Source organism: Stenella coeruleoalba, assembly GCF_951394435.1.
Source record: "Stenella coeruleoalba genome assembly, chromosome: 4".
Classification (NCBI taxonomy): domain Eukaryota; kingdom Metazoa; phylum Chordata; class Mammalia; order Artiodactyla; family Delphinidae; genus Stenella; species Stenella coeruleoalba.
The window spans coordinates 5040536-5057256 of NC_137149.1; positions in this window are offsets into that span (position 1 = coordinate 5040536).

A 16721-nucleotide genomic window follows, 5' to 3' on the forward strand; every position below is an offset into this window, starting at 1 on the left:
CACACTGCTTTTCTCTACAGACGACGCACGGCCTAGGAAGGAAGGTCCCTATTTACAACCTTATCTTTGCCAATTTCCTCTTCCCTTTCTTTTTCTTTTTTCTTAAATAGCATTATTGGAGTATACTTGCTTTACAGTGTTGTGTGAGTTTCTGCTTTATAACAAAGTGAATCAGCTATATGTGTACATATATCCCCATATCCCCTCCCTCTTGCGTCTCCCTCCCTCCCACCCTCCCTATCCCACCCCTCTAGGTGGTCACAAAGCACCGAGCTGATCTCCCTGTGCTATGCGGCTGCTTCCCACTAGCTGTCTATTTTATATTGGGTAGTGTATATAGTCCATGCCACTCTCTCAATTCATCCCAGCTTACCCTTCTCACTCCCCGAGTCCTCAAGTCCATTCTCTATGTCTGCGTCTTTATTCCTGTCCTGCCCCTAGGTTCATTAGACCTTTTTTTGTTTTGTTTTTTTTAGACTCCATATATATGTGTTAGCATACGGTATTTGTTTTTCTCTTTCTGACTTACTTCACTCTCTATGACAGTCTCTAGGTCCATCCACGTCTCTACAAATGACCCAGTTTCGTTTATTTTTATGGCTGAGTAATATTCCATTGTATATATGTGCCACATCTTCTTTATCCATTCATCTGTCAATGGACACTTAGGTTGCTTCCATGACCTGGCTATTGTAAATAGTGCTGCAGTGAAAATTGTGGTACATGACTGTTTTTGAATTATGGTTTTCTCAGGGTATATGCCCAGTAGTGGGATTGCTGGGCCGTATGGTAGTTCTGTTTTTAGTTTTTTAAGGAACCTCCATAGTGGCTGTACCAATTCACATTCCCACCAGCAGTGCAAGAGTGTTCCCTTTTGTCCACACCCTCTCCAGCATTTATTGTCTGTAGACCTTTTGATGATGGCCATTCTGACCGGTGTGAGGTGATACCTCATTGCAGTTTTGATTTGCATTTCTCTAACGATTAGCGACGTTGAGCATCCTTTCATGTGTTTGTTGGCAATCTGTATATCTTCTTTGGAGAAATGTCTGTTTAGGTCTTCTGCCCATTTTTGTATTTGTTTGTTTGTTTTTTTGATATTGAGCTGCATGAGCTTCTTGTATATTTTGGAGGTTAATCCTTTGCCAGTTGCTTCGTTTGCAAATATTTTCTCCCATTCTGAGGGTTGTCTTTTGGTCTTGTTTATGGTTTCCTTTACTGTGCAAAAGCTTTTAAGTTTCATTAGGTCCCATTTGTTTATTTTTGTTTTTATTTCCATTTCTCTAGAAGGTGGGTCAAAAAGGATCTTGCTGTGATTTATGTCATAGAGTGTTCTGCCTATGTTTTCCTCTAAGAGTTTTAGTGTCTGGCCTTACATGTAGGTCTTTAATCCATTTTGAGTTTATTTTGGTGTATGGTGTTAGGAAGTGTTCTAACTTCCTTCTTTTACATGGAGCTGTCCAGTTTGCCCAGCACCACTTATTGAAGAGGCTGTCTTTTCTCCATTGTATACTCTTGCCTCCTTGATCAAAGATAAGGTGACCATAGGTGTGAGGGTTTATCTCTGGGCTTTCTGTCCTGTTCCATTTGTCTTCCCTTTCTTTTTAAAGGCTGACTGGAAAAGGAGAGACTGGAAAAACGAGAGGTTCTAAAGTGGTAGACAGGTTTAGGGGAAAAAGTTTCTGTAATCAGAAATCTGGGGTGTAATTATATAATCGCCAGAAGAAAGAAACATGAAACAAGTCTCCGGAGTAAGATTACTAATGAATTCTCTCTGTTCCTTATGGAAAAGAGCCACGTTTGTAAAATTAAAAGTCAATGCCTCTTTGATGAGAGGATTTGCAGGCTCCGCTGTCCTTTTTTCAAATATCGTGCGCTTGGAAAGAGAGCGAGGAATGGAAACCTCTGGTCCAGGGCGCTGGGGCAGAGCCGGCAGCTGACTGCCTGCCCCCATCTCGGGGCTGTGGGAGCCTTTTTCAGAAAGAACTTGATCGGTGCTACGTACATGGATGTTTTGAGGAATGTGGCCTTGTCTAGACAACTTCAGAATCCCCAGTCAATTCAGGGGAGAAAAACACTTTTTTAATTGAGTTTTATTTTTATTTATTAAAAACATTTTTTTTTAAATTGAAGTAGAGTTGATTTACCGTGCTGTGCCGATGTCTGCTGTACAGCAAAGTGACTCAGTTACACATAGAGACATTCGTTTCTTAAAAATATCCTTTTCCATTATGGTTTATCCACTATATTGAATATAGTTCCCGTGCTATACATTAGGACCTTGTTGTTTATCTATTCTAAATGTAATAGTTTGCATCTACCAACCCCAAACTTCCCCTCCTCCCCCTTGGCAACCACATGTCTGCTCTCTATGTCTGTGAGTCTGTTTCTGTTTCATACATAGGTTCATTTGTGTCATATTTTAGATTCCACATATAAGTGACATCATATGGTATTTGTCTTTCTCTTTCTGACATACTTTACTTAGAAAGATAATCTCTAGGTCCATCCATGTCACTGCAAATGGCAGTGTTTCATTCTTTTTCATGGCCGAGTAGTATTCCATCGTATATATGTACCACATCTTCTTTATCCATTCCTCTGTTGATGGACATTTAGGTTGTTTCCACATCTTGGCTATTGTGAACAGTGCTGCTGTGAGCATAGGGGTGCATGTATCTTTTTGAATTATAGTTTTGTCCAGGTATATTCCCAGGAGTGGGATTGCTGGATCCTATGGTAGCTCTATTTTTAGTTTTCTGAGAACCTCCATACTGTTCTCTATAGTGGCTGCACCCACTTATACTCCCACCAACAGTGTAGGAGGGTTCCCTCAGAGGAGAAAAACATTTGAGCTATCCTAGTCTTCTGGCCCGGTGTAGCCCAAACGAGTGGGTGACTGGATTTTTCAGTCACCCACTTTGGGGGCCACACTGACTTTGTGGGTACTGTGAGTATGTGTTCCAGCTGACACGAAGTGCAGGGTCACCAGCCACCAAGTGTCACACGCAAGAGGCCGTTGTCCATGTGGTGGGAGGGTCTCCACTGAAAAACACTTAGAATTTGAGAGGAGGCCAAGAAACAGCTACTTCATAGACCTGGCAAGTTCCCTGAAATTCATCCTTTCTAGCTCTTCTTTTGGGTCACGTGATAAATGCCCTCAGTTAGCAGTCACCTTAGCCAACCAGAAGGAGGGCGTGGGCGTGTTGGGGGGTTGGGGGCGGTTTGCCGCAGCCAGCGCCTACAGCCAGAGAGAACCAGCTGTTCAGTTTTCTGGAAATTTGTGAGTTGGCTGTTAAACACAGGTGTCATTTATAAGAATTAAATTATATAAACATATTTCAATAAATTATTATTAGAAACAAAGGTAATACTCAGTACTCACCCTTTCCTAATTATTTTACTACATTTACGATGGTCTGTGCCTCGAGGCTCTTTGCACCTGTTGTATCTTTGTGGTGGAGATGCTGGGTAACCATGTGCTGGTGTCCGTCTCTTTCAAACTAGCCCACCGCCCCCACCCCCGTTCAGTGACGTCATGTTGGTCACTCAAAATGAGCCACGGTGGCAGAATTTACACCATTGACAATGGCAAATCCGACAAATCAGGGTTTTTTCTGTTTTAGAGAGTGAATTGATGAACAATTACAGGTACAGCTGTGTGTGTGTGTGTGTGTTTGTGTGTGTGTGAGAGAGAGAGAGAGGGAGGGAGGGAGAGAGGGAGTTGGGGGCAGTGGTTGCATCAGGGCTTGTGTGCTGGGTAAGCAAAATGTTCGTTTTTAAGTTGGGGGAGTATGTTAGTCAGCTCTTGCTGCTGTAACAAGAGTACCATAGGCAGAGTGGCTTAAACAACCAACTTATTTCTCGTAGTTCTGGAGAAGTTCTGGGAAGTCCAAGATCACGGTGCCAGCATGGTTGTGTTCTGGTGAGGACCGTCTTCCTGGTTTCCTCACGTGGCAGGGGAGAGAATGAGAGAGAGAGAGAGAGAGGGAGAGGGAGAGGGAGAGAGAGAGAGAGAGGGGAGGGAGAGGGAGAGAAAGAGAAAGAGAGAGGGAGAGGGAGAGGGGGAGGGAGAGGGGGAGGGAGAGGGGGAGGGAGAGGGAGAGGGAGAGAGAGAGAGAGGGAGAGGGAGGGAGGGAGAGGGAAAGAGAGAGGGAGAGGGAGGGAGGGAGAGCACACCCTCTAGTGTCTCTTCTTATAAGGGCACTGATGCCATCACAAGGGCTCCACTTTCCTGACCTAATTCAAAGACCCCATCTCTAAATACCATCACACTGGGGACTTGGGTTTCAATGTATAAATTTTGGGAGGACACAAACATTCAACCCATAACAGCAGGCAGGCAGGCTGAGATAGGCTTCCTGGAAGGAGAAGGAAAGCTCTCCAGGAATAGTAGGCTTCCCGGGGAGAAATGGGAGGATCCAGGATGACACCCCAGATTTTGCAGTTCTGTCTGGGGCAGGTGGGGTAGGAGGGGGCCTCCCAGACCTCTCCTCTGCTTTCTGCCCGCCCCCCACCAAGCCCTCCGCCCCTCCCCAGGTCAGCATCGGTCAGTGGTCTTTGCCCATACACAACTTCACTACTAGGGGAAACTTCTTGATGGACCCTGGATCTGTGGTTCAGGTTATGTTACAGACTGAATGTTTATGTCCTTCCCAACCCCCAAATTCATACGTTGAAGCCCTAAAGCCTGATGTGCTGGCACTGGGAGATGGGACCTTTGGGAAATTAGGTTTAAATGAGGTCATGAGGGTGGAGCCCCATGATGGGATTAGTGCCCTTAGAAGAAGTGGAAGAGGCGGGAGAGCTCCTTCCGCGAGGCTGCGCTGAGGAAAGAGTGCGCGAGCTCACAGGGAAGAGGTGGCATCTCGAGCCGGGAAGCCAGCTCTCGCCTGACACTGAATCTGCCAGCGCCTTGATCTTGGATTTGCCAGACTCCAGAACCAGGAGAAAGAAATGTCTGTCGCTTAAGCCACCCAGTCTGTGGTCTTTTGTTATAGCAGCCTGAGCTAAGACAGATATAAGCTTAATTTAGTACAAATAGGTTGGGGTGATTTCGGGGTTATTTGTCCACACACAACGAAGGGAGCGTGTGAGGATTCTGAGGTGCTTTGCACACCCACTCGAGTTTCAGGAGGACAATGAAAAAGACGCTGTGGCCGGGAACCAGGAGGCCTGGGCTTTAAAGACAGGTGTTGCACTTCTAGCTGCGGAATGAATTTCGGGCAGCAAGCAAACAGCCTCTGTTCATTCCTATATTAAAAGGCACATGCTTGGGCTTCCCTGGTGGCGCAGTGGTTGCAAGTCCGCCTGCCGATGCAGAGGACACGGGTTCGTGCCCCGGTCCGGGAAGATCCCACATGCCGCGGAGCGGCTGGGCCCGTGAGCCATGGCCGCTGAGCCTGCGCGTCCGGAGCCTGTGTTCCGCAACGGGAGAGGCCATGATGGTGAGAGGCCCGCATACCGCAGAAAATTTATAAACCTGTGCAAACAGAAGGTGTGAGTAGCCCAGGGACAATTTTTAAATTCACAGGCCCAGTGCTAAAGGCGATTTTCTTTTTTTGGAGCCCACTTACCTCTTTCTCCTCATAGCCTTCCTTCTCTTTCCGTAATATTTAATTTTCCTGCTTTAACTCTCTTCTTTATTTTGACCTTCTCTCCTCCTTTCTTCCTCACTCTGTTTTTCTCTCCAAGCTTCTTCCCCTCTCTCTCATTTCTCTGAGAATGTAATAGGATGACACCCCTCACCCTGGGAGTGGGGTGTGGAAACTGCTAGGGGACCTCCTCTGGGGACAGGCAGGCCAATGCTAGCAGCAGGGGCACAGTCGAGGCTTAGAATCCTAGTTTTCCTTGAAGGAAGGATGGCAATTAACCTTGGCAGTGGAGCAGAACTCGCTTGAATTTGTACCTGTAAATCTGCACCTCTCCTTAAGCAAATATGATGGGAAGAATCCAGATTTTCATCAGAAGTAAATTAAAAATGGAGTCTTCACCTTATGAAAGAATTCGCAGGGAGATTTCCTTAGCGAGCGGCTCTTCCTCCCTTGTATTTAAGGCGCATTTTCATTCAGAGAAATTCATCACCGACAGGGCTTTTTCTAGCAGGAGACCCCCTGAAAACGTGAGGCACAACTGGCTTAAGTGACAGCCCAGCTCACACCTTCACTAAGTTTACCAGCCGGCATTGATCCTTACTTCTTTTAAGCCCGGGTGAGCCTGTTGTGTTACTTCTGCCCACTGGGGCTTAAGACACTACCCGTTTATTTGGACTCGTGGCTCTGTTCTCTCTTCCCTTAGGCAGGGATTTTGGCTTCTGTGATGCGTGAGAAAGTAGGTCACTAATGAAATGCTTCATGCCACGGATACGTGCTCTGCCAACCGAACGACACCCAAAGGATGTTTACCAAAGAGACAGTCCAGACGGAGAGCGAGAGGCACAGCCAGACTAGGACGCTTTCCAGGAACTGTCCAGCGTGTCACTGCAGTGTGGACGTCAGATCTCTGAGCTGCAGGAGCTCTGGCCTGGCGGCAAATTCACGCAAAACGTCCCAAAGGCAATAGTGATGCTGGTGGAGGCGCCACCTCCTTTGGCGCAGAGTTCGCCAGAGGTTAGCTGGGGGCGAGTGGAGCCGTTGAAGCTGTTTTTCCAACTTTGCGTTCATCTCTGGTACATCCCGCTACCCTCTGATGATCTGGAAGGCTGGGCTCCAGGGAGGAGATGCAGATTGAAGTGAGTGATGGAGCCGGGTATGTCCTTTCTACAGAGACCATGATTCCCCTTGAAGATGTTCTCCGTTCATTGCAGTTACCTTCCCCTCACTTGTATTAGTCCGTATTAGTCTCCCACCGCTGCTCTAACAAATGACCGCAAACCAGGCAGCTTAAAACCACAGAAATGTATTCTCTCGCCATTCTGGAGGCCAGAAGTGTGCACTCAGTTTCACTGGACGGAGGTCAAGGTATCTGCAGGGCCTCGTTCCCTCCAGAGGCTCTGAGTGGGCATCTGTCAACTTGCCTCTAGCTTCTGACGTCTGCTCAAAGCGGCCACGCCACCTGCTTTCTCTGCCTGGGTCAGATCTCTCCCTGCCTGTCTCTTAGGAGGATACTGTGATGGCATTGAGGGCCTACTGAGATAACCCGGGATAATCTCCCACCTCAAGACCCTTAACTTAGTCACATCTGCAACGTTTTTGCCCAGTGAGGTGACATTTACAAGTTCTAGGAATGAGGTCCTGACATCTGTGGGGCCATTCTTCAGCTTCCTACACCACCTCTCAAGTTTTCAGGAATTCTGTGCTTCCGTGTTAGCAGAGCACTGATCATCTGTAATTATTGAGTGGCACTGGAAAGCTCTTCCTGCCCACTAAGGACTCCCTGGCCTTGTAGCACACAGGCACGTGCGTGTGTGTGCGTGCACGTGTGTGTGATTGTGTGATAAAATGCCCTGGCAAGGAGGGGCATTTTACCACAGACGTTGCTTCCAATTGCCTTTGTGTGATGCTAATAATAAAACTGGGTCAGTTTTATTTTGGGTGGACCCCTCCCCCCCCCACCGCTGCCACCTTGGTACATCCCTGCTCTGGCAGCTTCTCAGTAAAGGAACCAGCTCCTACTTTATGGATCACGCTAGGCTCAGAGGGGTGAGAAGATCTGCCCACAGAGCTGAGACCGGCACTCATGGCTCCTCGCTCACAGCTCAGGGCCAAGTCCTTGCCCCTGATGTCCCTCCTCGAGCCCCATGACTGGCTTCACTTACTGAGCTCTGAAGGCTGCAGAGGTCCAGCTTGACCCTCATGCTCCTCTTCTGAGCTGTCGTCTTCTGCTCTTTCTTGGGGGCTTTTCTCCTTCCCAATCTAAGTCTGGTTGCAGAGTGGGAGGTTCTTTCTCTACTTTCCTGTTTCCTGGGGCAGGTGGAACATCTGGTCCAAGGGCCTCCAGGCTGCTCACCAGGGGCAAAGAAAGCCACAGAGATGGAGCAAAGATTCCAGGCATCTTATACCATTCTTATGGCCGTGAGTCACGCTCCGTAGTTCTGTGTTCCTTCTCTTAAATCGTGTGGGAAGTCCCCCGGGATGTTCTGGGATGTCCTTCTCACTGTACCTGGCCGGTTTTAGCTACCCAGGTCTGATTAGGCTGGAGGCTGCCTAAACCGCCCAGACAGATGGGGCTGGCAGATCCTTCGAGCCTTCCTTCCTCATCTTTCTGGATGTGAGACTCTTGGGCTGGCCCTCGGCTTCCTGGGATGGCTCTGGGGGACTTCTGTGCACAGTTGCTTTGCACAGGCTGTGTGTTCCTCTCGCCAGCCCCCGAAATCATATGCACAGAGGCACGTAGAGGCCACTCCCCCTTGCCCTTTGGATTACACCCCAAGCCCCAAAGAAGTCGCTGAGAAGCTGGGGTAAACTACTGACTCGCTTTTCCTAGGCCAGAGAAGGCCCCTGTGGCCTTTGACACCGAAGGAGGCCAGGTGGCCATCATGACCCATTTGCCCTTCTGTGTGCTCCCCTACCGCTCTCCTGGGCCGTTCCTAGGGTGGGGACAGATCTCAGCAGGGAACACCCCCAGGCTGTCTTCACTCTAAGAGGTGCGCACATCCAAAAAGAAGCTGCCCATATTTACTGCCCCTGACCCCGATGAAAGCTCCAAGCCGTAGCCCCTGAGGCCCCATGAATACTTTAAACTTTGCTTCATCCATCTGGACACCCCTCTTTGGAGAGTACGGGGCGGAGCACGCGCTACCTTGCAGCCCATCTTTCTGTACAGATTTCCAGGTACCTCTCCCCCTCCCTCCCTCCCTCCAGTGGTGACCTTGCGGGCTCTAGTCTAGATAACTCTTGTTTTCCTTTCTCCTCCGGAGAAGTGGGACATGTCCTAAATTGGCTCTTAAAACTCCTTTAAGATTTTATGTGGAGTCTAGAAACATGGTGGTAGAGATGAACTTATCAGCAAAGCAGAAATGGAGACACAGACATAGAGAATAATCTTATGGTTACCAAGGGGGAAGGGGGGGTGGGAGGAACTGGGAGATGGAGGTTGACATAGACACGCTACTATGTATAAAAGAGCTAACTAATGAGAACCTACTGTTTAGCGCAGGGAACCCAACTCAGTGCTGTGTGTTGACCTAAACGGGAAGGAAATCCAAAGAAGAGTGGAGATATGTATATGTATAACCGATTCACTTTACTGTACAGCAGAAACTAACACAACATTGTAAAGCAATTATACTCCAATAAAAAGTTAAAAAAGAAAAAAAAAAAGATTTTCTCGTTTAGCCTTCCAGGAAGACCCTGGCCCCTGGAAGGCCTGTCTCTCCGGCTTTCTCCGCTCTCTTGTGTTTGCCAGCTGTTCCTCACGGGCCAGTCCTTAAGGCTGATTTGACGTTGGTTGAATGCCAGCATCTCTTTCCGCTACTTTAAGCCCACGGTCCACCCTCTGACACAGCCCGGCCCCCCTGGGAGAACCCGTCTTGCTTGACGGGAGCCTGCATCCTTTAGGTCTTCTCCCTCCTTCCAGCTCCTGGGACTTTTCTCTTCACACCAAGCTCCCGGGCTCCCCAGACGGGCCTCTGGTTCACGGCTCTGCATGGAGCTCAGTGGAAGCATCCAGATGGCCCCAGCTCAGGTTACTGTGGGTCGGGGCCCCCTCTGGTGTTACTTGCCCCTCCATTTTCTTCTCTCTCTGCTCCCCCACCCCTTCCCCCTGTCCTCAACGGAGCAGTCTTTTCCAATCGCATCTTTAAAAAAGAAAACACTTCAAAATACGGAGACAATAAAAGACATAAAACCTGCTGAGGGACGAGGAGGTTATTTCCACACATGCGTTTTCTGACAATTTTGGCAAAGCTGCTTCCCAAACAGCTGCACTAAATATTCCCCAACACAGGTGTGTGCTTAATGAAGTCTTGGAGTAAATAACACAGAATTGCAATCACCAGGCAGCTTGGGACTAGACAGGCCCTCTACCTGGGTTTACTTCTTGGGACTCCAGGGTGAAGGAGGCCCTGGGACCTGGGCTCCGGGGCTGCACGGGGATAGATTTGCTTTTGCTCAGAAGCGCTTGGGAGGCAGCCCGGCCTCAGGCCTTCGAAAGAGACAACACTAGCTTTTTCATAGCAGCACAGCCCTGTATATCAACGTGCTCTTAATTTAGCCACTGTGCTATCATTCTTCCGCTCCACAGATGAGAAAAACGAGGCAGGGAATAGTCAAAGTTTATCTCCTAAGTACCTCTGTCCCCTCGTCTTCAAGTTGAAGAGGATGGACTAAAGTTTCTCCTTATTCTCAAATGGTCTGATTCTGTGAAATCACTCCTTCCAAATTTATATACTCTTGCTGAGGAGTGCGGCTGCCTCTCTAATTTCCGAGGGATGTGAAGGGTTTTCTAGCAATCTGCAGGCTGAACTGAATGCGTCTTTGTGCTTTCCATCACGGTCTAAAAGAAAATCTTTGGAATTGTAGCAGAAAAAAAAAAAAAGAAAAACCATCTGAAAATGTCGCAGAAAAAGAAAAGTACCTTCACGGTAGCCTCTGTAGCACAAAAGGCAAAAGAGCTTGACATTTTCCCAGGAGTGAATGAGTAGGTGCGGCAACTGTAAGGGTTCATGGCAAGGGCTCCCAAGAGCTCTGGGATAAGGATGGGATCGTTACTGAACTTCTCAATGAGCTTTTTAAGGGATGACGCACTGGCTGGAACCTAGGATGCCATTATATTTCTCGGGTGAGGAAAAAGAAAGGCTGTTTTAATGCGTCTCCTGTCCTACTCCCCTCTTCAGTAGCCTGTGGACCTACGTATGTACGTATGTACGTATCTCTCTCTGTCAAATCCATATATGTACGTATATATCCATCCATCCATCGGTCTGTCCATCTATCCATCCATCTGCCTTTCTTTCCCTTGATCTCACCTGCCTGCTCTGACTCTGCCTCTTCTCATTTTTGTCTCGTCAGGCTGAAATTACCTGCCTTCCCAGTAAGGATGAATAATGAAGCAGTGTTTTCCCACCCGCAGTATGTCAATCTTTCTCCTGAGTGGACTGTTCAGATAGGTTTCGTTGAATTAAAATTCCAAGTCTGCCCTGAAAGTTGAAGCATACATCTTTAATGCTTCCTAAGGGTTTTCAGAAATTCCGCTACAGCTGATCATAGCTGCTGATGGTGGGGCGCCTCTACTCTGAATGGTCCCCCAGGCCTCTTAGTATGATCATCAAGGAGGTGTCCCCAGGTGCCTGCTGGCAGTAAGGGTCGACATCTTCCCATTCAAATTCTCTTTGTCTCCTGAGGTGTGGATGGAATTTGGAGGCTGCGGAATCCCAGGGAGGATGTGTTAATGCCGTCTCTTCCTTAAGGAGCTTGAGGTCTTGGAAAGAAGACACGCATTTCCTGAGAACAAACAGAGTCATGAAGTCTACAAATAGAATTTTGAACGAGCAGATCATCTCTTCCAGGTCCCCGGCCCTGCTGATTTGAGTTGCTGGAATGTAGCGACCATAACTGGCATCGATTGAGAGCGTAGACATTGTTACAAGTGTTGTACACGCATGAACACACTTAATTCCCACAATAACCCAATGGGGCAGATACTATTAATAGCCTTATTTTACAGGAAGGGGGTTAATGAGGTAACTGATATCTTTTGGATGGTGAGACGCACATTCTGTTCGGGGATTAAAGAGACAAGGGAATCCAAAGAGTGAATTTCTGTCCTACCCATATTTAAAATTCCCTACTGGCAGGCAAAAATAATTTTAAAATAATTTAAAAAATAGGGCAATAAGGATAAATAGGGCAGGGAAAAAAATAGAGCAACTGCGGCTAGATTCCTGATCTGCTGGGGTGGACGTGAGTAGGGATACAAGACATCATCTCGAGATCATCCTCGGCCCCTGGTCGGCTGTTGAGAACATCTGTAAGACAGGCGGGTCGCTTCAGCTCTGTGTCACGGCCATTCTGAGCCCCACGGGGCTGACGATGCCTTTTCTCCATCTCTAGTCACGCTCTTCCCGCTGGGGGGGCGCAGACTCGCCGGATGCAGTAGGATCTGGGTTTCCATCTATGCCTGATTTGTGCTGCCCTTTACTCCGCAAGTTTCTTGGCTCCTGAGGGGTGGAGAGGGCAGAAGGAAAAGGGAGCTCTAAGGACCAGCTGCCCATGCCTCTGATGTTTACCTCTGCGTCTGTTGGCAGGTGCAGGGTTGAGGAGGTTGAGGAGACGGAACCCAAGTCGCTCCTTCCGCAAGGCTGGTGGGATCTCCGTCACATTCCATCAACACTGTAGGCGGTTAGTTGCCATCCTTCTGGACAGGACCATGACTGCCTATGTTTTCCAAAAGGCTAAACTTGGCTTCTGTTTTTAAGCCTTTAAACCAGCGCGTGGAGAAAGCAGGTCCCTCCAGTGCAGGATGTTGACAGCTTATCTAAGCTTAGAGGCCATGAAGGGTGTGATTTTGCGTATGTCCCTTCCTGATGCCAGTTGGCACCGCAGAACTCAGCACAAGCCCTGAGCGTTTTCGTGCTGCTCCCTCTCTGTGCGTGCGCGTGTGCGCGCACACACACACACACACACACACACACACACTCACACCCTGTGCGTTCCAGACAGGCTGCTTCAAGCAGGTGACTAAGAAGAGACAACAGAAGCATTGTACCAGTTGCTTTGAAAATGGCTCCTTTCAAAATGCCCTTGAGATCTGGGTGCAACGCTCTGTCTGGAATCTATGGGGAAATGCCGTGTACCCAGCACAGCGTTCTGAGGCACAACAGTTCCTGTGTCGGCCGACTGTGCCCTCTGCCAAGCCTGTTTACAGCAAGAGCTTTCACTGCCAGAGCCGCTCACGCTTCTCAAATTCAGGATATAGCCACTAGATGGCGCTAAAGGTCTGCGAAACTTGTTTCTGGTCGGCCCTTAAATCTGTAATTCCGCCCTTAGCTGAAGAATCCTTGCAGAAGAGAGAGACCTTGATCATAAAACCCACACGCAATAACAGGTTCATAATGCATCCTAGTGACTACACGTTGTATTTCTTTTTCTCCCTGAGAAATAAAATTTCTCTTTCAATGGAGAAGGATGTTCCTTACCATCTAACATGTGCTAATGTTAAATCTCTTTCCTAGGAAGCCTGCAGACTAAGCCTTTAATGTGCACTGACCGAGACATCTGGGCAGTGTCTGCGGCGGGATATGCCGATTGATAGCGTGAGGGACTGAGAACACATAAGACACAGTCTTGGCAGCCTGGATAGAGAGGGTTATTTTTCCCCTAAAAAATGCACCTTTGACTTGTCAAAAACGTTTTCTCATTGATCCACGGAGACAGAATCTGCAGGTTAGAGAGGCAAGTTTACGGAAAATCTCCTTCATCTTTGGAAGGGAAGTTAAGGGCAAAGAAGAGACTAATTTCTTCTGTTTAAAAAGTATTTACATATTTGAGAGTGAGTTTAAGAATATAATAGTGGTGGGACAGAATTACATTTCGTTTTTTCCCTGACTCTTCCATCCCATGGCCTTCCGCATTACCTGGGTAAGAGGAATGACAGAACATTAAAAAAATGCCAAATGAGAGAATCAATAGCAGAATCTATATGAAAACAGAGCACAATACATTCACCAACATCTCAATTTATTCTTCTTTTTGTTTGTTTTGCGGTACACAGGCCTCTCACTGTTGTGGCCTCTCCCGTTGCGGAGCACAGGCTCCGGACGCGCAGGCTCAGTGGCCATGGCTCACGGGCCCAGCCGCTCCGCGGCATGTGGGATCTTCCCGGACTGGGGCACGAATCCGTGTCCCCTGCATCGGCAGGTGGACTCTCAACCACTGCACCACCAGAGAAGCCCTTCAATTTATTCTTAATATCGGTCCTTTTGTTAGCAGTGCCATGCAGCGAAAAGGGCTGGAATTCCCTGATTATGATGCACCTTTTGGTAGCTTATTGGTGAAGACTACGTGTTGATTGTTTGTCATGTGCACAATGTGAGACTAGTAAAAACCAAAACCAAAACTGAAAAACCCACACACTTAAAACCAAATTGCATTGCAATTCCTTTGAAATCTCTACCTGTCATAGAGTCCCAGTTAAGTCTCCAAATTGCTTTCTGGGATCTGCGCTAGAAGGGCAGGCGCTTTGCGTCTCTCTTTCCTTCTTGCGTGCCCAGCACCTGGCCTCACGTCTGGCACATGTGTGGGGTCTCAATCTACTTGCTCCGGGAAAGAAGGGCAAGAAGGACTGGCTGTGGGCCCAGCACGGAGAGAACATGTTAATTTCTATATTTTGTATGTGTCCGATTCTGAAATCTGCCTATTTCAGACTGACCCCTCCAGAGGCAGAGACTTACCTAGAGACCTTGCAAGCTTATGGTTGGAAAACGTAGGATCAAAACCACCGCACTGGGACTTCCCTGGTGGCGCAGTGGTTAAGAATCTGCCTGCCAATGCAGGGGACACGGGTTTGAGCCCTGGTCCCGGAAGATCCCACATGCTGCAGAGCGACTAAGCCCGTGCGCCACAACTACTGAGCCTGCACTCTAGAGCCCACGAGCCACAACTACTGAGCCCACGAGCCACAACTACTGAGCCCACAAGCCACAAGTACTGAAGCCCGCACGCCTTGAGCCCGTGCTCTGCAACAAGAGAAGCCACCGCAATGAGAAGTCCGTGCACTGCAATAAAGAGTAGCCCCTGTTTACTGCAACTGGAGAAAGCCCACGTGCAGCAACGAAGACCCAATGCAGCCAAAAATAAATAAATGGATAAATTATTAAAAAAATAAAACCCACCGCACCTCCATGACAAAAATGGGGACAATCTGCTCCTTTCAGAGAAATCAAACCAAGATCTCACAGTTGAATGTGGCGCAGTTATTATTATTATTTTTATTGAAGTATAGTTGATTTACAATGTTGTGTTAGTTTCAGGTGTACATCAAAGTGATTCAGTTATATATACATATATATATATTCTTTTTCATATTCTTTTCCATTGTGGTTTATTATAGGATATTGAGTACAGTTCCCTGTGCTATACAATAGGACCTTGTTCTTTAAAACTATGGAACGCTCCACGAATTTGCATGTCATCCTTGTGCAGGGACCATGCGAATCTTGTCTGTATCGTTCCAGTTTTAGTATACGTGCTGCTGGAGTGCGCACTGGCACAATTATTTGTAACAGGTTTGTTTGTTTTTATTACCATGTATCATAAATAAGAGGCGTTTACTCTGTCAGTGTTTTTCTTCTCCAGAGTTGGATGGTGTCTTCCTGGCTTCCACAGTGCTAGATAGCCATCTCACACTTAGTGCCGGCCTGTGCGGCCATTCGCAAAAGGGATGTCCACGGACAGTGAGGCACATGTTCATTTAGACCCTGAGAGAGACAAAACAGGAGCGCTTAATGAGGTGAGAGAAGCGTTTCTTCTCCCGTTGACATGCTATTTTTGTCAAACTTCATTTTCAGAAATAGAACAATATAGGAAGCAGATGCATGTGTTCTAGGTTTGGAGTTCCTCTTCCTTACTTCAGAAGACTTCTCCCCTCCCTCCCCTCCCCTCCTTTCCCTCCCCTCCCTCCCCTCCCCTCCTTTCGCTCCCCTCCCCTCCCCCCCTCCCCTCCCTCCCCTCCCCTCCCTCCCCTCCCCTCCTTTCCCTCCCCTCCCCTCCCTCCGTCCCCTCCCTCCCTCCCCTCCTTTCCCTCCCCTCCCCTCCCTCCCCTCCCCTCCTTTCCCTCCCCTCCCCTCCCTCCCCTCCCCTCCTTTCCCTCCCCTCCCCTCCTTTCCCTCCCCTCCCCTCCCTCTCTCCCCTCCCCTCCCTCCCCTCCCCTCCTTTCCCTCCCCTCCCTCCCCTCCCCTCCTTTCCCTCCCCTCCCCTCCCGTCCCTCCCCTCCCTCCCCTTCCCTCCTTTCCCTCCCCTCCCTCCCCTCCCCTCCTTTCGCTCCCCTCCCCTCCCTCCCCTCCCTCCCCTCCCCTCCCCTCCCTCCCCTCCTTTCCCTCCCCTCCCCTCCCTCCCCTCCGCTTCCTTCCCTCCCCTCCCTCCCCTCCCCTCCCCTCCCTCCCCTCCCTCCCCTCCCCTCCCCTCCCTCCCCTCCCCTCCCTCCCCTCCCCTCCTTTCCCTCCCCTCCCCTCCTTTCGCTCCCCTCCCCTCCCTCCCCTCCCTCCCCTCCCCTCCCCTCCCTCCCCTCCTTTCCCTCCCCTCCCCTCCCTCCCCTCCGCTTCCTTCCCTCCCCTCCCTCCCCTCCCCTCCCCTCCCTCCCCTCCCTCCCCTCCCCTCCCCTCCCTCCCCTCCCCTCCCTCCCCTCCCCTCCTTTCCCTCCCCTCCCCTCCTTTCCCTCCCCTCCCCTCCCTCTCTCCCCTCCCCTCCCTCCCCTCCCCTCCTTTCCCTCCCCTCCCTCCCCTCCCCTCCTTTCCCTCCCCTCCCCTCCCGTCCCTCCCCTCCCTCCCCTTCCCTCCTTTCCCTCCCCTCCCTCCCCTCCCCTCCTTTCGCTCCCCTCCCCTCCCTCCCCTCCCTCCCCTCCCTCCCCTCCCCTCCCCTCCCTCCCCTCCTTTCCCTCCCCTCCCCTCCCTCCCCTCCGCTTCCTTCCCTCCCCTCCCTCCCCTCCCCTCCCCTCCCTCCCCTCCCTCCCCTCCCCTCCCCTCCCTCCCCTCCCCTCCCTCCCCTCCCCTCCCGTCCCTCCCCTCCCTCCCCTCCCCTCCCTCCCCTCCCCTCCCTTCCCTCCCCTCCCTCCCCTCCCCTCCCTCC